Raw genomic sequence first — 24,373 nt, forward strand, 5'->3', positions numbered from 1 at the left:
ATTTTTACAAGATAGCACACATGCTGTTTAATAATTTCGATTTCAAGGTAAACCATATCTGGTTTACCACTGCGCAAAGTAAGGAAGTAAAAGTTTATTTATATAGCACTTTTCACAGACAGATGTCACAAAGTGCATAACAGGAGAGGCAACAAAAAAACAATACAATCATAAATACATCATAAAATCCCTGGTCTAATTAAAAGCTTTTTGAAATAAAATTGTCTTTAGCTGCTTTTTGAAGGTCTCTACCGAGTCCAGGTGCTGTAGAAATAGAGGAAGTGCATTCCACAGTCTGGGTGCAACAGCTTGGAAAGATCGGTCCCCTCGAGTTCTAAAATGAGTGTGGGGGACAGCTAAAAGATTTTGATTTGATGACTTCAGGCTACGAGAAGGGGTATGTATACAAGTCAGATAAGCAATATAGGGAGTAGCCTGCCCCTGTAGTGCTCTAAAAGTTAAAACTAGAATTTTAAAATGGAACCTAAATCTGATTGGTAGCCAGTGTAGCGACTTTAAAACGGGACTTAAATATAAGCTCCTTTGTTTGAGCGAGTCAGTCTTGCTGCAGAGTTTTGAACAACCAGTAGACGAGCTAGCCTTTTCTTGTTTAGACAGAAACAGACTATTACAATAGTGGAGTCTTGTATTTTTTTTTTTTGCCTGTCCCGTTTGGCTCTTTTGCCATCAGAATTGTTGTCTAAAGGCAAAGAAAGATGCCCAACGGATTTACTTTACCAAACTGACCATCCCAGCCTTGCCGTAATGGTCCATTTGATTCACCTTTTATTGTTTATTTTATTTTCACTTGCTGAATACGGGACAGACTTGACTGGAGGAAAGAAGGGGAGAAAGAAAGAGGGAAAGAGAAACAGCTGAGAAGAGGGACGGGGGAGAAGGGCAAAAGACAAAAACCAACAGAACGGGCAGAGAAAAAAAATGAAAAAAATGCATCTATTGATCACCTGGATCACCTGCTGAGAAAGAAAAAAGAAAACAAGCAGAAGAGAACAAGAGTAATAGAATAAACAGCATCACAATGATATATGGGAATATGACAGTAAATACTAAATGTTAAACATTGTGCAGCACATAAGATCAACAGAACACAGTGTGCTTTGAGGTAGGAGCCAAAAAGGGTGTAGTTTGTGGGTGTGATCACCCGTGTGTACACCTGTGAGCATGGACGCGCTTGTTTTTTTAAAAGGTTCCTTCATGTAATGATCTGCTAGAGGGTGTGTGTGTGTGTGTGTGTGTGGGGGGGGGGGGGGGGGGGGACGGGACAGCCCCGTCCTCCAGGGCATGAAGCAGGTATGGAGGAGATCAAAACTCCAGACATCCAGAGGCCCCCAGAACACAAGAGACCAAGGAAGATCAACAGAGGGGCAGCTGCGCCACTGTCCCAGAAAGAGCTGAGGAGAGTCCCAGATGAGGGCTCACTCAGCAGCCGCGGAGCAGAAGCCAGGGGGAGTTGCAGTGACGCGCCCGTGAGCTCCGCCGGCAGCCAGCTGCGCCTGAGTGACCGAGCCCCAGGCCGAGAGGCCGGGGGCACCCCACCTCCGAAGTGGCCCGAGCGAGCCCCGGGCTCCAGGCCCCGATAAGAGGCCGCCAAGTGAGCCAGTGTGTACCTGGACGCCCATCCCCAGACACAAAGAACCACCAACGCACCGATGTCTGAGGGAGTCCGCCACTGGCAGGGGAAGTGGTGGTAGGGGGAGATAGGCCTCCAAACCTTGGAGGGAGTGGAGTCTTGTAGAGACAAAAACATGGATTATCACCTCAAGTTCAGTTGTTGACACCATAGATCTAAGTTTTGAGATGTTCCTCGAATGAAAAAAGCAGGTTCTTACTATCTGATTTAAGTTTCACTCCAGAGAAAAAGCTTCATCAAAAATAACACCTAGATTTGTGAGGTTACACTTCTGTGAGGAACCTAAATCACCCAGTCGCTGTTTAATATTGGACATTGCACTGTGTGGTGGCAGATTTCTTTTCTGATGTATTAATCACATATTTTAATCATATCACTTTAGTAATAGTAATCAGAGGTGTGGACTCGAGTCACATGACTTGGACTCGAGTCAGACTCGAGTCATTAATTTTATGACTTTAGACTTGACTTGAAAAAATGTTCTAAGACTTGTGACTTGACTTGGACTTTTACACCAATGACTTGGGACTTGAATTGGACTTGAACCGGTTTACTTGAAAAGACTTGATATTTTACCCCAAATATAAAATTTAACATGCATATTATATAGAGATTGAAAATGTGACGTCATTCACGGGTAGAACCGCAAAGGATTCTGGGAACTCGTGGCAAGAGGTACTAGCGCACACAGACTTTCAATTGAAATCAGTTATACAGCGATAAAAAGAAACACAAAAATGGCAAGAAGCTGTTGTATTATTAACTGCAATAGCCGGTCGCATGACAGCCACGGGAAGCCGACGGGTAAAGAGATCGGTTGTTATCGGATTACCTCGTTGAAGAGAAATTGTTCGAGCCATGTTTCCGAAGTAACAAAGACACGACGGATGGCCTGGATTGCAGCCATTCAAAGATCAAATATAACGTCCCAGAACACTCCAGCTCACAGGTTAGTCTGCTCCAAGCATTTACACGAAGGTCAGTGTTTTTTAGTAGTTAATACGTCATTTTTCATAAAATAATTGGTGATATAGGTTACAAGCAAGTCTGGCGCTGAACAGAAATTGTCGCGCTATGCTCCTTTATTTATTGTGCATAAATAGTAAATTATCCTGACACAATATTGCGTTTCGCTTCTGTTATTATGGTACATTGACAAAAACATACTTTTATTCACAGGATAAAACAGGTTTTTGTATCACTAATTGTCCAGTACGATTACAGCATACAATATTATTGTCACTGCTACATTTCTGTGATGCTACCAGAAATTATTTCCACTACTAATTAATTATCGTTGAGCTCAAAGGTCCTATTAATAAACGGTTAACGAATGTATATTTATGACGACGATTTGTGAGACTGGTAAACTTATGATACGTACGATGGTCTTTCGTTCGACACGGTACATTTCAAGGTCCTGCACCCATCCGTCGGTAAACTGTACCTGGGCTTGTTGCAGTGACCGGAAGTTACTAAACTTCATGAGTGTATGCACTCACTCCAAGAACCGTATAATTATAAATATGCATATAAATATGCTACGATGAGATAGCTGACTTCATCTAACTAGCAAATGTTTTCCAGGCTACGTTGGTGATGCAGTTTTTTTTTAATGTGTATGATATTTTTGTCATGCGATTTTAAAGCCGGTCCTACAACCGCATCCAAGAATAACATGCAGCTTATCTCAGAACTGTCGGTGAAAATTATTCTTGGAGCTAGGTTTAATTGAGCTGCATTTTAAAGAGGTGCAATTTCACAATTTGTGTATATTTTCTAAGTTCACTATTTTGTCATGTGTTGAGAAAAACACAGATTTAAAAATTACATGGTCTAATATTTACATTTAGCATAACTGCAACATTATTTTTTCGTTTTTTTGAATGACTCGAAAGGACTTGAAATTCAAAGTTTCAGACTTGTGACTTGACTCGGACTTTTACACCGGTGACTTGAGACTCGACTCGGACTTGCCTGACATTACTTGAGACTTGACTTGAGACTTGAGGATAAAGACTTGAGACTTACTTGAGACTTGCAAAACAATGACTTGGTCCCACCTCTGATAGTAATACCACTTTCTCAACTTAGTATACCAAGATCACTCCTGAGACTAGTTGTATGCATGCATGTAGAATCTTATCACAAGTGGGCCTCTGCTATTTTCACTGTTAAATGAACAAATGGAATGAAAACCATAAAATAACAAAAGCTCCTTCTGATGCGAAAAAGGATGTGGTGCTACCTGTGTTATTTTAATTCTTTTATTCATAAAGTAATCTAATTTACTTGTTATAGCGGACGCCCTGGACCACTATCTCTGAAACGTGATTCCGTACTGTTCCCTGGTAATAACGTCCGGTCAGAGATGGGGAATGATGTCAGAGTGGAAGAACTTTATTTGCCACGAGCCCATATCAAACACACTCTCGCTGGCAAGTAAGGATGTGGTTCTGTAATTAATACAAATAAGAAATAACATAAACATCTCTCTCTCTTGTTTAGCATTTCTCATACTTCAGTATTACAGAGAACACCATACCAGATTACAAAAGGACAGATCCAGACACCAGAAACAGAGCTTAGAGCAGGGGTGGGCAAACTTTTTGGCTCAGGGGCCACACTGAATTTTAAAATTTACAAAACGGGCCAGGACAGCACCAGATGCATACATATCAAAGAAAAACATTAAGAAGGCATTATAGTGTTAATACTTACATTCACTTTTAGTGGGAACAGTGTTGTTGATCACCCTTTTTTGTCAGTGCGTCGAAATCTGGTGTTAGATTTGTTGTGGCAATTCTCAGAACAGATCTGAGGTGTTCATCACTCAACTGGGATCTGTGGGGGTGCTTTGTTGTTGTTCATCACACTGAAAGTCTGTTCACATACATATGTAGAGCCAAACAACACCAGCATCCTCTGTGACATCTTCTGGATCTTTGGAAATTTGGCTGCGTTTAATGATGCATAAAACGTATCCAGTTTAAGAGAGTTGAACTTCTCCTTTAAGACAGTGTCACATTGCAGATCAATCAGTTCCAACTGCAACTCCTGTGGCGCTGTTTCAGGGTCTTGTGTGAATGGACATGACAACAGGTGAAGTGGCTTTTCAATTTTCCCAAAATCAGAGAACCGACAGCAGAATTCCTCATGGAGGTCATCCAGTGATTTCCTGTATTTTTTCACATGTTGAGGTGCCTCTTTCAGCATAGCCAGTGTGGGAAAATGAGCGAACGACTTATGTGACATTTGTTTTGAGAATAAAACCAGCTTGGTTTTAAAGGCCCTGATGTTTGTGTACATTTCATGTACAAACTGGTCTTTCCCTTGCAGCTTCACGTTCAGCTCATTCATGTGTGCCAGTATGTCCACAGCAAAAGCTAAATCACAAAGCCAATCTGTGTCACTCAGCTCAGGAAAAACACCATCTTTCTTAAGTAGCTTTCCCCAAACTTAACCAACGGACATTGGAGTGGTAAAGCAAGTCCTGGTGATCAGCGTCAATTTCTTCAAGAAACTTAATAAACTGACGATGCTGAAGCACTCTTTGAGAAACTCCCCGTCAGAGAATGGCTTGCTGGCCTTTGCTAATTTGAATGCCAGTAAATAACTTGCTTTTGTGCTTGATTCTTGAATGGTAGTTTGTCGGATAAAGGTGTTTTGCTGAGCCTGCAAACTAGCTGCCAATCTCTGAGTGGTAGTCATTCGTTCTTGCGTCGACAGGTTGTTAGCATAATTTGCATGCTTAGTGGAAAAGTGATGGCTGATGTTGTATTCCTTAAAAACCGCAACTGTTTCTTGGCAAATAAGACATACAGCCTTTGACCGAACTTCTGTGAAAAAGTATTTAGTTGTCCATTCCTTGTTAAACACTCGGCACTCACTGTCAACTTTTCTTTACTTTGGCCCCACTCATTGTTGCAGAAAGGTTCAGAGCAGAACAACAGAGAGTAGCCCGGGCTTGTACAGTTTTCACAGCACAAATGCGTATGTGGCGGGGCATGGCTTGCGCCAAGCTTGAGATCGGTGAGCTTGCCAGACCGGCTTCACCCCCACCAGAGGCTGGTGCACATCTACCCAGCCGCCTGTGAGCTGGGGCTCAGCCTGTGCCAGCCGTGGCACATCTACCTGCCACGCAGCCAACCTCCAGACAAGCTTCACCGGCGCCGCTGAATTCGGGGACGGCCAAATGAACTCACATCTCCCCGTCACTTGACCAGGGCCCGCTGGCCGGCAACAGTCCGGGCTGATTCCTTCTCCTCTCCCGCTCGCGGGGGGAGGGGGGGATGGAGTAGATTCTGCCAGATGGCTCCCAGCCTCAGTCGGGGGATAGGGGTATGTGGTGGGGCTTGGAAGCTGCAGCTCTGAGTGTCCAAATAAATAGATGCTTAAAAGCATGAATGTGTCATCGGGTCTGCCATGGTCACAGAGTACATAATTAGAGTAACTTCACACTGCGTGCCCTGCCCCTCGACTTCATGGCTCGAGACATGGATGAGACACACCAATCGGAATAAAAAGCCCAACGGGCCGTAGTTTGCCCACCCCTGGCTTAGAGTAATAACAAACAGGATGGCATAAAGAATCATAATCAGTTTAGGCCAATTTCCTCATTTGAGGCAATACCACCCTCTAGTTGACACAATTGCTCACTCAAACGCCGCCATGTGTACGCAGGCTTTATAAACAAGAACAGACTCGTATGCTAACTTAGTAACTCCATCAGGTAAAATCTTTGGGAACATTAACTCTCCACAATAACTGAAACAACTTAGAAATGAGGAATATCCTGTGGAGCCAGGCTACTACTTACCTATTCCTACAGCATAGCTGCTAACTCAAGGCAATAGTAACAGATGTCTACATTGGTACATTAACAGTAACAGAAATAAAATACGTTCCCAACGTGACTTACTGGTTCTATGAACGCACACTTGCCTGCCTTAGTCTGATTCAACTCAAGTCCATAACTTGCCTGCAGCAGCGTTACTCTCCGACTACACTTTTAATTGCCACTGCAAGGAGAGAACAGGTGAGCACACTGATTGGCTGTTGGCCCCTGGGGGAATCATGCTCCTCCCATGTAGGTAACACATGCCCTGGCCGGAGGACTTTTTACTTTACTTTTTCTCTTTTTTAAAAGTAACACGTTTTCACTGAAACACATCTTTCTCCACAGGTGTATGACAGACCTCTGCAGTCATTAAAAAAAATGGTTTTCTGGTGTCTGTATTTCTGCCTGTGACACATACATATTTTCCCTTTTCTCCTTAGTCTCAGATTCCTCATCTGTGTGTCAGCCAGTGTCTCAGTGCTTTCTTGTGGCTTTTTAAAAAAATTCTGGCCTGCTAACTCTCTCAGTCAGATTTGGATTGCAGTACTTAGCGTTAACTTTAGTTTTGATAACCCCAGTTGGGTCGACTAAACGAAAGCGAATGAACATCCTTTGTTTTGTAGGATTTCCACTTTGTTGACGTTTTTAAGCTCCAGGACAGTCACAATAGTCCTGTGACGGGGTGTGGTTGGCAGCTCAGCTGCAGGGGAGGGGTGGAGTAGCAGGTTCAGGGCCTGTGAAGGTATGTGTCGTGAAGGTATGTGTGTGTGTGTGTGTAGTGGGTCAAGATGTGACCCTGTGAAGACTCCCCAAAGCTGGTGCCAGGAGTCCAGCAGTCCATCTAAACAAAGGGCTCTTATACTTAGACATATACAGAGTAGGTGTCCTCCCATAGTATAAATCGGTAAAAGAAGGTATGACCTCATGACTCCAAGATGTGTGTGTGCATGCCAGAACACTCTGGAAGGCACACAGTCTTTACAGACTGCTAAGGATCAGACATCCTATCAATATGCAATTGATTATAAAACTCTAAGCATATATGAGTAAATATTTCTAAGTATAAATGTATAAACCTTACACATACCTTCCCTATTTCAGTAGCGGCTGCGGTCGGAGAGGGGAGACTGCTACCGAAGGAACACAGAAGCCAGGGCAGCAAGCACTGGAAATTACCATAACAAAGAGTGTGTGTGTGTGTGTGAAAAATAAAAATAAGAGGTAGGGTACAACCTGGACAGGTCACCAGTTTATCACAGGGAGAACACTGAGAGAGTGACACTTTTGAATCAACAGGACCAGAGCGTGGCATGTTTTTAATTCAACGGTGCATTATTTTTAGCGTTGCAGAGCTTTTCCTGTCTTTTCTTGCATGTCAAAAACTTTCAAACGTAAATTTTCACATTTCAAAAAAACACTAAAATGCCTCAGTTTAAACAGTTGCTATGTTGTCATATTTGTACTATTTCAGATTTTAAAATGCTTCATTAATTTTAATCATTATTTGTTTTGACATTCTCAGTCCCTCATCTCGGAAATGTTTCTGAAATGTTTCTGTATATTCTTATAGAGACTATTTAAGAAAATAAAGTTGTTTACCAGCAGCCAACAGCTTTCATGAATGAGATAAATAGAATGAATTGAATATGGTTTCTTTCCACTTGGCTTTCACTACATGGGTTTCCAAAAAATAAAAATAAATGCTATTTTAGTCAAAGATCTGCTATACAAAGGCAAATGATAACTTCATACTAATTTCTTAGTTTTAGGTTGTTTCCTCTTGTTATATTAATAACATCTTAGTCATATGACTTCCTCTAGACTTGAGAAAAGGAGAAACTGTGACACAAGTATATTCTGTGCTGGAGAGCTGATCATGTGATAATTAAACTGGGTTCTTACGAATGATGGAGGATATTTATGTCAACATTGACCACACTGTTAGCCTTTGCAGTAATTTCCATAGCTTAGTACTGCAAAATCAACAGTAAAAAACTCTAAAGGATGTTTGCAGTTTAGTACTGTAATTTGCATGTAATGTGTGAAAATTCCACGAGATTACATTATTTTTATGGTAACTCACCGTCAGTGTTGGGACTAACGCATTATTAAGTAACTCGTTACAGTAACTACGTTATTATTGTGGTAACGAGCACGGTAACTAGTTATTATGCCAAAATCAGGAACTCGTTACTGGGATTTAGATAGGGTCGTTACTCGTTACTTCGTGTGGTGGCTATCGCGGAGCTTCCACAGATTCAGTAACATTAGCAAGTGGTGGAGGCCAGCGGGTGGATGAGAGAAAGGGGAGGCAAGAGGAGAGACCCGAAGCGGCCGCCCGTCCGAGTGTCAGGTGAACTGAACTTCAGGTAAGAAGTTATAACCTGTAGTCTCTCTGGGTCAGATATGAACCAAGTTTAGGTGGAGTTTATTTTCGTTGTGCTGACTTTTTCGTACTGCGTGCTAGCTAGCATGACGGAGTTTCTATACAGCTGGGTGGGTGCTATGTTACTGATGTTGAACTTTATTTTGTTCATACCGTTAATTATTAGAGTTGCCAACCGTCCCGTAAAAAACAGAATCAGTATTCAGTATTCAGAGAAAATATCACGCGCTTCGTTTCGTATTGAGGTGAAAAGGAACATTTTGTCCCGGATTTCAGCTACAATGAAAAAGACACAAAGTTATTCTGTGTCTTTGCTGCACAGCTGCCTCTTCTTCTCTCATTCTCTCCCCCTCCCTCTCCTGTTGCTACTTCAATCATGAAACTGATCAATGATCAGCTGATCGGCTTTTCTCTCGTGTTTATTTATCGTCCACTTTGCGCCAGAAAGAGGAAACCAGCGGATGTCGCGCTAAACAACAGCAGCACGTTGTCGCGGTTCGGATTTTGAGGAAGAGACATACGACTGGTAGTAGTGGGTCAACACAGATTATTTTATTATAACACACAGTACAGTGTGGGAAGAGCCGGACTTCTTCGAGCAGACCGCTCCCCATCCTTATATTACCCTGATGACGTCACAGTTAGATCTTACTGGAAATGATAACAGTTCCCCACACTCAAAAAGTTCTCCTTATATAGACATCAGATGCTACTTTAGAGACAAACAAGTGTGTGATATTTTGTGCAGTTTGTGAGACTATGTGTTGAACAGAGAGTCTGTCCTCAAACGACCTCCCCGTTCTTAATATGTGTGTGTGTGAACGTGTGTGTTTTCCATGACTCTCTGTGTGCATGTTTGTGTAAGAGGCCCAGCTGGACCCACAGCTTCTGCTGGTGCTTTTCACCACATAATAGAGTATTACATCTCTGTGCTTGTCCTGCTAGACCTTAGTGCAGCATTCGATACTGTTGACCATAATATCCTATTAGAGCGATTAGAACATGCTGTAGGTATTACAGGTACTGCACTGCAGTGGTTTGTATCATATCTATCTAATAGACTCCAGTTTGTGCATGTAAATGGAGAGTCCTCTTCACTAGGGATGGGTATCGTTTAGGTTTTATCCGATACCGGTGCCAAATCGGTACTTTTGGAACGGTGCCGGTGCTCAAACGGTGCTCAAACCGGTGCTTAAAGAATGGAGAACACAAAATTGGTCCAAAAACCTCTCATGGTCAGCTGGTTTTTTGTAAAAAGATAACAATGTTAGCCTTTTCTGCAGCTATGGGGCATATATGGTATCACTCTTAGCTGGAAGCAGTGCTTAAACAATGGAAAAAATACAAACTTTGTCCAAAAACCTCTCATGTTTAGCTGTTTCCCTCTTTTTCTTTGGTCATTTTAGCCTTTTTGGCCAGGGTGAAGGGAGTATCTGCCATCAAACAAGAAGACAGCCGCATGTAGCTATGATGATGTTTGCTAGTTCACCTTACGTGCATTAATGTAATAACGTGGTTAGCCTACTCAACGTAAATTACACACGAACAACATTAAGCTACTCACGCAGAGAAGAACGGCTGCTACTGCCATCAAATACGGCGCATTTCTCAGCTTTTAAAAAAACGCTATGCGTCGCCAGGTGTTTCATGAGATTCGAGGTGTTACCTCCTTTGACAGTATCACACTATCAGCTTAAAGCACTTGTTGCAGGCTGCTGAGTTTGCATATTTTGCTGTGAAGTACAGCCAGACTTTTGTCCGCTTCGCCTTGGGCATTTTTAATCTGTAGCTCTGCATAAAAGAACGTACGTACCTGGCCCCGCCTACTATCCTCGGAAACGTAAAATGATTGGCTAGAAGTGTATCACAGCTCAGGAAATAAAAGCACCGAAATAAAGCACCAAAATGTGCGCTGCTTTTCGGTCTGGTTACTACCGTTTATGTCAGAACCGGTGCCATGATGGCACCGGACACCGGTACCCATCCCTACTCTTCACACACTGAGGTTAATTATGGAGTTCCACAGGGTTCAGTGCTAGGACCAATTCTGTTTACATTATACATGCTTCTCTTAGGCAGTATCATTAGAAGACATAGCATACATTTTCACTGCTATGCTGATGACACCCAGCTCTATCTGTCCATGAAGCCAGATGACACACACCAATTAGTTAAACTGCAGGAATGTTTTAAAGACATAAAGACCTGGATGGCCGCTAACTTTCTGCTTCTTAATTCAGATAAAACTGAGGTTATTGTACTCGGCCCTGAAAATCTTAGAAATATGGTATCTAACCAGATTCTTACTCTGGATGGCATTACCTTGGCCTCCAGTAACGCTGTGAGGAACCTTGGAATCATCTTTGACCAGGACATGTCCTTCAACGCACATATTAAACAAATATGTAAGACTGCGTTCTTCCATTTGCGCAACATCTCTAAAATTAGAAATATCCTGTCTCAGAGTGACGCTGAAAAACTAGTTCATGCATTTATTACTTCCAGGCTGGACTACTGTAATTCATTATTATCAGGATGTCCAAAAAACTCACTGAAAAGCCTTCAGCTAATCCAAAATGCTGCAGCAAGAGTACTGACAGGGACTAGAAAGAGAGAGCATATTTCTCCTGTTTTGGCTTCCCTTCATTGGCTTCCTGTTAAATCCAGAATTGAATTCAAAATCCTGCTCCTCACATACAAGGTCTTAAATAATCAGGCCCCATCTTATCTTAATGACCTTGTAGTACCATATCACCCTATTAGAGCACTTCGCTCTCGCTCTGCAGGCCTACTTGTTGTTCCTAGAGTATTTAAAAGTAGAATGGGAGGGAGAGCCTTCAGTTTTCAGGCCCCTCTTCTGTGGAACCAGCTTCCAGTTTGGATTCGGGAGACAGACACTATCGCTACTTTTAAGATTAGGCTTAAAACTTTCCTTTTTTCTAAAGCATATAGTTAGGGCTGGACCAGGTGACCCTGAATCCTCCCTTAGTTATGCTGCAATAGATGTAGGCTGCCGGGGGATTCCCATGATGCATTGAGTTTTTCCTTTCCAGTCACCTTTCTCACTCACTATGTATTAACAGACCTCTCTGCATTGAATCATATCTGTTATTAACCTCTGTCTCTCTTCCAGAGCATGTCTTTATCCTGTCTTCCTTCTCTCACCCCAACCGGTCGCAGCAGATGGCCGCCCCTCCCTGAGCCTGGTTCTGCCGGAGGTTTCTTCCTGTTAAAAGGGAGTTTTTCCTTCCCACTGTCGCCAAAGTGCTTGCTCATAGGGGGTCATATGATTGTTGGGTTTTTCTCTGTATCTATGAAGCGACTTTTGTTGTGATTTGGCGCTATATAAATAAAATTGAATTGAATTGAATACTTTGTAACAGCCACTATGGTGTGGTGTCCCTTTAAGACACCCAAGTCGAGGGTTGATGGTGTCATCAGTTTGTGCCACTGCTCTGCTCTCTCTCTCTGTGAAGGTGTGAACATGTGCTTACACGCTAGTACATGAGGAGGGACGGATTTTATGTTTCACCTCTCCAGACACCTTTGTTTGCAACGTTATGGGTTGTACGAACACTGTGCGCTATGTTTACTAAGCTGCAGCCGTTCAACCGGGCTTATATGGTTGATGAAGAGAAGGTATATTAACCCTTTAAGACCTACCATAGAACCAAGTTCGCCAGAGCTTATATTATATTTTTACATGCTGTGGAGCCATTTTTGGGAGCATTTCAAGTTGCTATACATCAATACAACCATTATAGCCCAAACTTTAATAATATGTCTGCATTAGGTGCATAGTAATTACATAAATTGCAAAAAAGTGCAATAAACTACAAAAGAATTGAAAATCGTTTTTGTTTTTTTAACATATATTTCTAGTTAGAGAAATTTAAGAGGCTTATCCCTCAAAACTGTAAATACAAAAAAGTTACACAAACTAGTTTCCCACCACAGGAAATTTATTTTGAGTGTCTTCATAGTTTTATTTTTGAAATACACCAATTTTTATATACTGCAGGAAAAACGAAAATAAATATTATAATGCAAATTTGCAAAATAACAGCATATGCATCAAAATAAACTATTTCCAGCAGTGCAATATGAGTCCTAAGCATCCCAGAAACGACACAGAAAGTCATAAACTCAAACATAACTTTTTAAAACACATAACAAGTAAAACACAAGCTCATAAGGGCCCGATCGTAAAAAACTACATTTCCGCAAAATGACGTCACTTCCGGTTTCGGGCAGGTCATGCGGTCATGTGATAGTTCGCGCTGATGGACGTAGGAAGTGTTACAAACAGCTGATGGATCGGCGAAGCGTGTTTCTGGAATATCATGTTTTTGTTGCTGCAAGTGATTTTTATGCAGTTTTTGCAAAGCTATATGTGGAAGGAAACTGTGACCTAGGACAAGCTGATGGCATAAGATGTAAGTACAACTCCTCCAGTTTCATATGCAAAAAAAATTATTGTGCTAGCTTAAGTGGTTGCAGAGCTACCGGGATTTAAAAATAGTTACGCAAAACAGAGCGTGCCCGCTCCGATCGGCTGTAAAGGGTTAAAGAACACACTGTGGAATTCCCAACGCCAGCGTGAGTGTGTATTCTTTTGGCTACCCTGCTAGGTGTTTTGCCGCCTCCTCTCAACCACTAAACGCAACCCGACGTTACAAAATGGCGCCCGAACATCTTCTCTTGGACCTCAGTATGCAGTATCTTCGAGCAGTTGATGATTGGTACATAAAAAGGTACGACGCGGCAAAGTGGCTGTCCGCCATGTTTCGCGGGAACGGACCAGGCTGGCCTGGACGAGGACGTCGGGAGGATCAAAGGGTCGCGGCGGTGCATTTCCATGGCAGCGGCTGGAGCTGCTCCAGCGTGGTTTGTGGACTGTGGCGCCGTTCTCTGTTTGGCCTCTTCGTCGTGGCTCCATTGGATGCGCGTGGACCTGCGTTTCCTGGGCGTGGGTTCGATGCAGCTTTGCCATAGTTCCTGAATTTGCATTTTTTTTCTTATGTATTTCGTGTTGGTTACTGTTGTAACATGACTGTTGTTTGGGTTTTCTACAGTACTTTCTGGTACTGTTTTCACATATTATGCTGTCTGTTGCAAGTTTGTGAAGTAGAAGAAACACAATGAAAGAAAAAGGGTATTTCATTCTGTAATTGTCCTGGCTATCCTAAGTTTATTTTCTTTCTTTAACATTTGTTTAAATGGACATTCACCATGTGGGACACTGTCATGTATGCCAGTTTGTCAATATTGCACTGTACATTTCCCTGTTTTGGTTTTAACTTCTTATCCTGCTGACCATGTATGGAGGCTGGTTAAGTCTGGACTGTACCAATGCTGTGCAGGTGTGTAACAATTCCTCCACGACCTGCTTACTACCTAAAGTAGCTCTGTGTGGTGAAAGGGGGTAGCGGGAGGAGGGTCACCTGGGTCCGGCTGAGGGCAGCCTTTGTTTAACCCGGGGAGAATATGTAACAGCCACTATGGTGTGGTGTCCCTTTAAGACACCCAAGTCGAGGGTTGATGGTGTCATCAGTTTGTGCCACTGCTCTGCTCTCTCTCTCTGTGATGGTGTGAACATGTGCTTACACGCTAGTGCATGAGGAGGGACGGATTTTATGTTTCACCTCTCCAGACACCTTTGTTTGCAACGTTATGGGTTGTACGAACACTGTGCGCTATGTTTACTAAGCTGCAGCCGTTCAACCGGGCTTATATGGTTGATGAAGAGAAGGTATATTAAAGAACACACTGTGGAATTCCCAACGCCAGCGTGAGTGTGTATTCTTTTGGCTACCCTGCTAGGTGTTTTGCCGCCTCCTCTCAACCACTAAACGCAACCCGACGTTACAACTTCTAGAATGTGTTTTATCCTGCGTGCTCTGAAATAAATGATAAATGATACATGATAAACTGAAGATAAGTAATACAGACTAATGAAGTAATGATGAAATAATGACAGTGCATATAAATGATAACAAAGTGACAGTAAAATAACAGGTTTTTCTCGACAATGTTTAAGCTTGATCAGCTGTTGTTAGAATTTATTTAATATTTATTTCTAGTATCAGCTGATGTTTGCTGGAGCCACAGCTGCAAAAAAGCTGCTGGTCATGATGTCGGTTTGAATATGTGGTGAGAGGGAAACATGAAGATGAAACCAGGAGATGTCCTTACTGGATCATCAGAGCTGAGCAGGTGATGGAGAAACAGGTTTACCTTTTAAGTGACATGAATGAGTTGAAGAGAAGTTATGAACTGTTTCTGAGAGACAAATAACACCAGGATCCTTTTCTAAGTAGCTGACAGCTGGTAACTGTGTAGGGGCGGGTCTAGCAAAGTGTTGTCCGGGGTCCATGTACGGAATTAAAAGGGAAAGGGGGGCACAAAGAAATACTTTTCTTTCTTATTCTCATTTCAAATGTCTCGCTTTTAAAAAATAATTATCTGAATCTTACAACAAACGATTGATAGATTGATACATATATACCATCAGAAGAGTGTACATCACTGTCACAACAGTGTTTGTTTTCATTCAAAGGCTTTATGATTTTTGCTATAATGGCGGGCCGGTCTCTAGTCAAAACGCCCGGGCTGATTTTTTGTCCCAGTCCAGCCCTGTATGCAGCTCATCTGCAGTCTGGTGTTACCTACATCTTCCTACTCGGAAGGCAGAATTTCTGAGTTCTGAGTACATTCAAAAGCACCACGACTGCAGTTTTTGTGTTGGATGTAAGAAGCGCACATGACGCTGTGACGTAGGCTAGAATCATGGCAGCAGTCAATGACGGTCCAGGCGTGGGATTTCTCTCGTGGAAATATGCACATTATCTTTTCCTTTCTATTGGTAGGTGGCACAGTGCACTTGTGGCAAGTAAGCAAGCTAGAAGACTGGCAAAGTTATGGAAGAAACACATTAACAAGAGAATTCTGAGTAAAACCAAAGTTACTTTTCCTAGTAACTAGTTACTTTGAAAGTAACGAGTAACTTAAAGTAACTGAGTTACTTTTGAGAGAAGTAACTAGTAATGTAACTAAGTTACTAATTTAAAGTAACTTACCCAACACTGTTCATGAGTGACCCAAAGATCTGTACATTTTTTGTTTGTTTGTTTGTTTGTTTGTTTCGAGCTTGTAATTCAAAGATTTCTCTGGATTTTCAAATGGTAACATTAACAGTTGATAAAATCTCCTGATTGATTTGAATTTTACATTTAAAAGTATAATTCCTAAATGCTTATGATTAGAGTTGGGAGAGAGGAAATTAGGACAGGAGGCAAAATAAAGGCCTCTGTCCTATCACCTCATCCATGAGGGCAAAGCAGGGCCAAGTAGCAGCAGTGGGCTTCCCACTGACTCCCTCTCCTGACCCTGGATACTTGCAATCCTAAAGGCAGAGGAAATGACAGTAGACAAATAAAAACAACACAACAACTCTTAGTAATTGCACATTTATTAACTTGTGTTCTTAAGAATTATCTTCTTGATAACACACAAACATACTTTGTATTTTTATTTATTTTTTTGTCCTGATCACACGCAACAAATAAGAGAAGAGAGGAAACCATGGCAACTATGTTAATCCCTAAATCCAAAAGTTTGCACAGCAGAACACAAGAGGAATACCGTCTGGACATCACAAGTTCTGTACAGCAGCGGTCTGTGGAACTGTAGATAGTATTATACTGCTAGCAGGCTCCTGCGTAGCTGCAAGAGCAAATAATTATAACAAAAACAGCATTACAGGAAAAGGTGCAGAAGTAGCATTACATGAGAGGGTGCAAAAGGGAAGCACTAACTATTGACTAACACATCTTGATAAGTATAGATCAAAAAGCAGAACTAGGTAGAGAGTTTGACGTAGGAGAGACAAACTTGCCAGCAGTTTATCTCAGTTAACAAGAGGAGAAGGCATGTGTTTGGCTCCTTCACATAGTGGACATTGAGTTGTTGTGTGGGCACCACTAGTCCATGTCTGTTGCTGTAACAGTAGTTCATGTTTAGAATAAAAAAATTCCAGGTCACTGATTTGATCGGGGCAATAGTGCCTAAAATGTTGTCAAAGGAGCTTGCAAAGAAAAGCGTCTGGACTTCTTTAAGTTGCTTGAAGACGTTTCACCTCTCATCCGAGAAGACTCAGCAGTCCATCTGCATCTTAAGGATAAAGGACACTCTTTCGAGGATGCCAATGTTCACATTTTGGACAGAGAGGACAGATGGTTTGAAAGAGGAGTGAAAGAAGCCATCTATGTCCACTGTGAGCGACCATCTTTGAACAGAGGCGGGAGTTTACGACACCAACTCTCTGCCATCTATAATCCAGTTTTGAGATCCCTTCCCAGACGCCTTAACGCCCACTCACATCCTGGGCCATCTGACCTCAGGAATTCGCATGATAAGGTGGGGCCAGGTTTCACAATGAACACACCCGAAACTCTGGCTGATTGGGACCCACACCCAGTTACACACCTTGGCTCAGGCGATTAGAGGGGTCAGGGGGGGGTCCTTTTGTCCCTCCGTGGGGGGTTTCTCCCACTAGGTTTATATCTGGGACTCTCCACCATTTGACCTTAGAACTGAAGAAGCTTCTCGGATGAGAGGTGAAACGTCTTCAAGCAACTTAAAGAAGTCCAGACGCTTTTCTTTGCAAGCTCCTTTGACTAAGATGACCTGGATGACTGAGAACCTTCACAGACATATGCCTAAAATGTTGCACAATTTTGCTGAGAGATCTTTTACTTTGTGGTAATCTTAGATGAGTAGTTTTATGGACAAAAACCACCAGGTCATTCAGTGTTCCCTTAGTGCTAATGTATAAGAGATGTTGGTGTACTATAACTGAAGTAATGTTGTTAAGTCCTTAAAGTCATATTCTGTTATTGTCATGACTGTATTTGAAACTATTTTTATTTTTGTATGATACCTGATATATATTGAATATGGGTGAAGTAAACTAAAGTCTAAAATACTTAGTCATTTGTTTAATAGTAATTTAACATTATATAATTCACAAATAAATTTTAAATGGTTTAAAAGCATGTAGAATGTCATATTCTACATGCATAGGCAAGTTTTTTCTCCTTTTGTTATCAAGAAGCAAAGACAAAAAGGAAAAAAAAAGAAACAGGGCAGGGTTCGGTGGTTGAATCATCCGTCCCCACCAATGCCAAAACCAAATCTACGCCCTTGCGTGAAACATATGTCAAATGTATCCCTGGTGAATGATATCAAGTCATCTTGAGCCACAAACAACAGTCCTGTAACAAGGTAGAAGCTGCAATCAGTTTTGGGCAGTGACTTTTATATATCCTTTATTTATCCAGTTAAAAAAAATCTTGTTGACATTTAAGATTTATTTTTTAAGGGTAATCTGGCCAAGAGGACAGCAGACAGTCCAACATAGCAATAGTTCTGTAAACATACTTTAAGTGGACAAAACGGATCAGACTGGTTATAGAGTGGCCCGTTGTTTATCGCGGGAGTTGCGTTCTAAAAATAACCCGCAATAAGTGAAATCCGTGAAGTAGCGAGCTTTATTTTTTACAATTATTATAGATGCTTTAATTTGTAAAAACCCTCACTACACACTTTAAACAGTTTTCTCAGGCAGGCATGAACATTTTCACACTCTTCTCAACATACATAAGGATATTACATATAAAAACACACGGAAACATTGGAAATCAGTTTTTAGCAGGCAAACACTTTTTGCCACAACATTGGCAACAATTCAGTCACTGAAATTAGCCATGAGATGTGACATAGGTAGGTAGGATCCTTTGGAGCATCCTTCCTCTGAATTTGGACACAGCCATAGACTCACGATTTTCACACTGAAGCATCGTAATGATCTGATGGTTATTCTCACCACTTTTTGGTGGATGTGATCAACCTGTGAGGAGTAATACATGTAGATATAAAAAAAAGGAGACATTTCCTGTTGCCACTAGGTGGGACTGTAACTAATACTGACAACAGGCATATCAATGTGTTGGTGCTGTCAGTGTGGATGAAGTCATCATCCCTGTGAAGTTTGGGAGAGGTTAGACTGGATTTCTTTGAGTTACAGCAATTTAATTGTTCACACTGAAATTTGCCATGCTGCCACGCCCTTTTGATGAAAACTCACAGTATTCAAGGTAAACCAGCATCAACTCTTTAAGGCTTTCGTGGAAAACTTTGAGGTTGCTGAGGTCACCCACATGTAAACTGTACCTCAAAGTATAAAACTGTTCCTGTTCCCACTAGGTGGTGCTCAGAGCTCAGGGGAGCTCAGATTTTTCATGTTTGTAGGGGGCACTACTGGGCCATTTTGCCTTGCCCATGTCTAAAGCCATTAAAATAAGTAATTTTTCACCAGACCTAATGCATGTGCAAAATTTCATGAGTTTTTGAGCATGTCTAGGCCCACAAAAAGCCAACTCATTTCAATTCAAAGGCACACAAGATCAACAACAGACACAAAACAAAACAGAGAACAGCAAAGCAGCAGCACCTTGCATCTACACAGAAACATTTGTAGGTCTTAGACAACCTGGATGACCTAGCAGTTTCATATACTTTGTTTCAAAGAGACTTTGCAGTAGAGTTAATCATGCAAACCCCTCAGAAGTCCAAAGCTCCCTAAAGGGAATTAGAGAGACAAAAAGAATACTCAGGAATGTGTAATAGGCGAGTTTATACGTGTATTTTCTTTCTTTTTGTTTGAAATTACTGGCCTATTGTACCTCTTTCCTTATCTGTTACGCCAACCGGTGTTATCATTGGTATGTTCTGGTCATGCTGCAAAGGTGATATGTGTTGATAGGGGTGGGATGGGGGTGGAAAGGGACTCAGTATGATGTATGTTTGTGATGTCGTATATAAGACAGTTACCTTTTGTTCTAAAAACAAAGAAACATTGCATTACACAAAAAAACTGATCATAATCAGTCCTTTATGAGTGGAGACTTGGATTGGTTGAAAAAGAAAATATACACCAAACTCTGATCATCTCTAGTGGGTTTTTTTTTTTTACATTTTAGATACTCCAGCAACTTTTTACTGACAGGTTTTTCTGTTGAATTTTGGTGGAAAAGTTGGGAGCTTTACTCTCTATTGGATTTATATTTTATTACTGTCATTTGTATTGTGAAATATCTAACTATATATGCTTAGAGGTGTATAATCAATTGTGTAGTGATAGGATGTGTGATCCTTAGTGGTCAGCAAAGACTTTGTGTGCATTCCAGAGTGCCCTGGCATTCACACCCACATCCTGGGAGCATGGGAGAGGTCAAACCTTCTTTTATTGTTTTATAGTAGGATAAACGTATCTATGTCTGTTTTAGACAAACACACACACACACACACACACACACACACACACACACACACACACGCACACGCACACACACACACAGACGGTACTCTTTGTTCACATGTATACCTATGTAATGATATCCTATGTTAATGAACCTATGCATATTCATGTAACCTCAATAAAGACCAGTGCTACGAGGGAGCAGACGAGAGCGACTGGGGTCAAGCGAAGGAACGGCGTTTGTCCAGTTCTCTCTCGTGCACGAGAAACATAAAGAACTTTGCCTGCTTGGTATTCAATGCTTTTTGCTATGTAGTTGAATTGTCTTGAATGTTCCAGCGAATAGGTTTATGCTACGAACCTATCACTCTCCCCCATTAATAAATACATTTTCACAGAATTATAGAGTATTTAAAGGTTTGAGATCTTAGTCAGTAATCTACACTATTCATTACTGAGATTATAAGACTTTTTTTTAAAAAAATGAACATTGAAAGTTCTTTATAAAACTCTGAAAAAAAAGTTTGACTTCTGTATCCTTTCATATGAATACAACATATCTAATGGTCTAGTTTCAGTGGTAGCATAGCTGCACAAACCACATATTGAGTAAGCGACTTCCTTAAAAAGAAAAATAAACGAAAAGTTTGTGAGACTCTCACACTTCACATGTCCTGTGCCACAGAGCTGAGCTCTCAGAAATAATCCACATCCTTTCATGCAATGGAGGAAATTTATGTCAATGAACGCTATGTCAAACCTGCCAACAAGCCATCTATAAAAAAAACCCACAGGTAAGAAAGAAAATACAACTTAAAACCACTTTAAATTTACATTGTTAAATCTGTTATTACTATTATCACCCCCCTTCACCACAACCACCTTTTTATTTTTACTTTTCAGGTCCAAGGAGCTACAAGAGAAGCTTTTATTTAGTTGTTATTCTCTCGTTGGGGCTGCTGGCTGGACTTCTCACTCTTGCTTTGTACTGTGAGTTCTGTTGTTTTGCTTTGTTGTCATTTTTTCTTTTGTTAGTGTTGTGGTGTTGTGTACACACACACACACACACACACACACACACACACACACACACACACACACACACACACACACACACACACACATATGCACCAGTATAAAACTGACTTTATTAACAAGTGTTACCTTTTAAACATGTTTTAACATTACTCCTGGCAATGCATATATTTTTGCATAGCTCTCAAATAAATCAGCAACAGTGTTGTGACGTCAAAGACATCTTTTCTTATTTATCTGTATTTCAGACAAAAACTCGTTACAAGATTCAGCTGAATATCTCTCAGTGAGTAAAAAACTTTCCTCAATGCAAATGTCTCTGCAGTTCGTAACCAACTTTCTTCTATGACTGAGGAGAGAGACCTGCTGAAGGCCAACCTCACTGAAATGACCAAAGAGCTGGAGAGACTGCAGCGTTTTGTAAAAGGTTTTACTCTGAAATTCAGTGATTCAATTTTCCAGCAATAGATGGAAATGTTTTCTCATTATATCTGAACTGACAGAATTTGACAAATTTAAGAAAGCAAACTTTAATCTTCATTGATATGTTTCACGTGAATCATTGTCATCATTGTTGCATCTCCTCTGCATTGCAGTGTCAGGATCACAAGGCCTTTTATATATAGATGGTATAAAATATAGATTCCAGTTAATTAACAGAGACCAAATAAATCACTGCTGAATGTTCCATGTTGGTCTTTAATATTTCTTATTTGATGTTTCTTCCAGAGAAAACCTGTCCTACAGGATGGAGAAAGTTCAGTTGTAGCTGTTATCTCCTGTCTGAAAGCTCTGGTTCCTGGCATTCAGCTAGAAAACACTGCACAGACCAAGGAGCAGATTTGGTGGTGATAGACAGCCCTGAAGAACAGGTACAAAGTTCATGCATGTTGTGTTTGTTAATGAATATTGACTCTCAAACCCCACGTTGTTATGAACATGACTTTCCCAGTTGGAATAAAAATGTTTCCATAAAAGTTTCCACTAGTTTAACAAGGAACTATCAAAATAAAACAGGAAACATGAGACAGACTGAGATGTGGACTTGACACTGGAACCGCAGAAGAACAGACATCAAAACATAACTTGACTAGACGCGACACAAGGAACACAGGAGAGGCAGAGAGACAGAAACCAAGAGACTAGAAATTGTAAATAACAATAAAATCAATAACTATTAATAATTAAAAAACACTGGGTCACAGACCCAGGACCATGACAGTTCCTCCGTTACACTGAAATAGTGTTGGGTGTGAGAGTGATTAGAATCTGTAGCTAAAAGACAGAGATAAAAGGGAGTCTAGTGATTCATAACAATGTTTGTGTGCTTGTTTAACAGAACTTCATCGCTTCATTCACCCAGAAAAAGACTTGGATTGGTTTAAGTGACATAGAACAAGAGGGAACGTGGAAATGGGTAGATGGAACGCCTCTGACTCTGCAGTAAGTCTTTGAGTTCAACCAGTATATTACATATATTTGTAATAAATAAATATTTTTTTATAAATAATATTTATTTACTAAGTAAATATTATGTTTTATAAATAAAGAAGTAATGTTTTTTAGTTTATTTATTTCCTTGGTGAAGTTATTTCATCGAGAAAATAACTTCATTGACAAACCTAGACACCAGGAACTGAAGATCTTAGAGACTGTTTTGGCCTTACCCGGATATGACTTGTTATTAACTAAACATTTTATGATGAATAATGAAAAAAAAAAAACAACAGACCCAGGAGACAAAAGCCAATGCTATCATTCATCCATCTATCCATCCACTTTCTTACCCACTTAGCAACTTATTATTAGAGACAGAGGGTTGTGCATGTATCCATAACTCACAATGCTCACAATGGATTAAACATGCTACCAGTAGTCATTTTCCCCATGTTGTTTTAAATGTAATTTTATATATATATATATATATATATATATATATATATATATATATATATATATATATATATATATATATATATATATATATGTGTGTGTGTGTGCGTGTGTGTGTGTGTGTGTGTGTATTTTTTTTTTTTAATTTTTTTTTTTATTGACTCACCAGATACTGGGCATCTCATCAGCCTGACAACAAGTTGCCTGCAGAGAACTGTGGTCATATCAGATATCAAGGAACTTCCTGGAATGATCAATCATGTGAAGATTCTTTCCAGTGGGTCTGTGAAAAAGTACTGTGACAGCTAGATTTTTACAGATTTTTTAAATAAGGCTATGATTGTTATTTTATTTGCATTTTTATATATCCTTTTCTGAATAAGTATTAAGCTTTAGTGAAAAACAACCCTTGAAATATACCTATGCGTATAATAACAGTAATAATAATCAGTGACCCATTTTATTTGGATAGCACTTTTAAAAACATACAGTCACAATATGCTTCACATTTTGGGTAAAACATAGAATACAGTCTTCTGTGCATTTGTACATACATACATACTTCCAGAGACACATTAGATCTGTAGACAAAAACATAATTTTGTTCTTATTCTTATTCTTATTATTAAAGATTGATTAGTTTGCATTCTGGTGGGGAAGAAATGACTGGAAGTAAATTCAGCAAACATAAACTCAAGTCCTATTGCATACTACCTTTTTGGAAATTATCTTTTTATTATAACTGTATTACCTGAATGATCAAATAGCATCTCAAAGATTAGACCTAAGAGCTTCATCTAGAGAGGACTGTTAAAATTGTTACATTGTTACAACATGTGGGCATTATTGAGTAATTTGCCATACAATATTAGAGTGTTTTTAGTTTGAAACATAGCTAAACTGTTCTCAGGTGTACTGGCTGAAATCTGCACTGGTTAAACATTTGCATTTATATTGCTTAATGTGTGCTCGCTTGTTATTGTGACCGCTGAAAGCATTTAAACTAATGTTATCTTCACTTTATTGTTATTATTGTAGTTGGAAAACAGATTATTTTCTCTTGCTGTGTGTGTGTATGTGCATATAGTGTTTTACTGTATTTATGTGTTTTTCTTATTTTTTTAATCTACTGTACAGATTACAGAAAAAATAGTTTTTACACAAATAAAGCATTTATCAAGCATTCTACTTGCTAAAAATCTGATGCAGAAAATTATAAGGTCCTGCCATTAAAAAAATAATTTTAAT

At 40.3% G+C, this 24,373-nt stretch overlaps 1 pseudogene; it reads left to right on the forward strand.

Moving 5' to 3' along the window:
* The first annotated feature begins 2,578 nt into the window (after nucleotides 1-2,578).
* On the forward strand, nucleotides 2,579-23,457 carry LOC113007283 (CD209 antigen-like protein E; annotated as a pseudogene).
* The last annotated feature ends 916 nt before the right edge of the window (nucleotides 23,458-24,373 follow it).

The sequence above is a fragment of the Astatotilapia calliptera genome, chromosome 16 (genome assembly GCF_900246225.1).
Source record: "Astatotilapia calliptera chromosome 16, fAstCal1.2, whole genome shotgun sequence".
NCBI lineage: Eukaryota > Metazoa > Chordata > Actinopteri > Cichliformes > Cichlidae > Astatotilapia > Astatotilapia calliptera.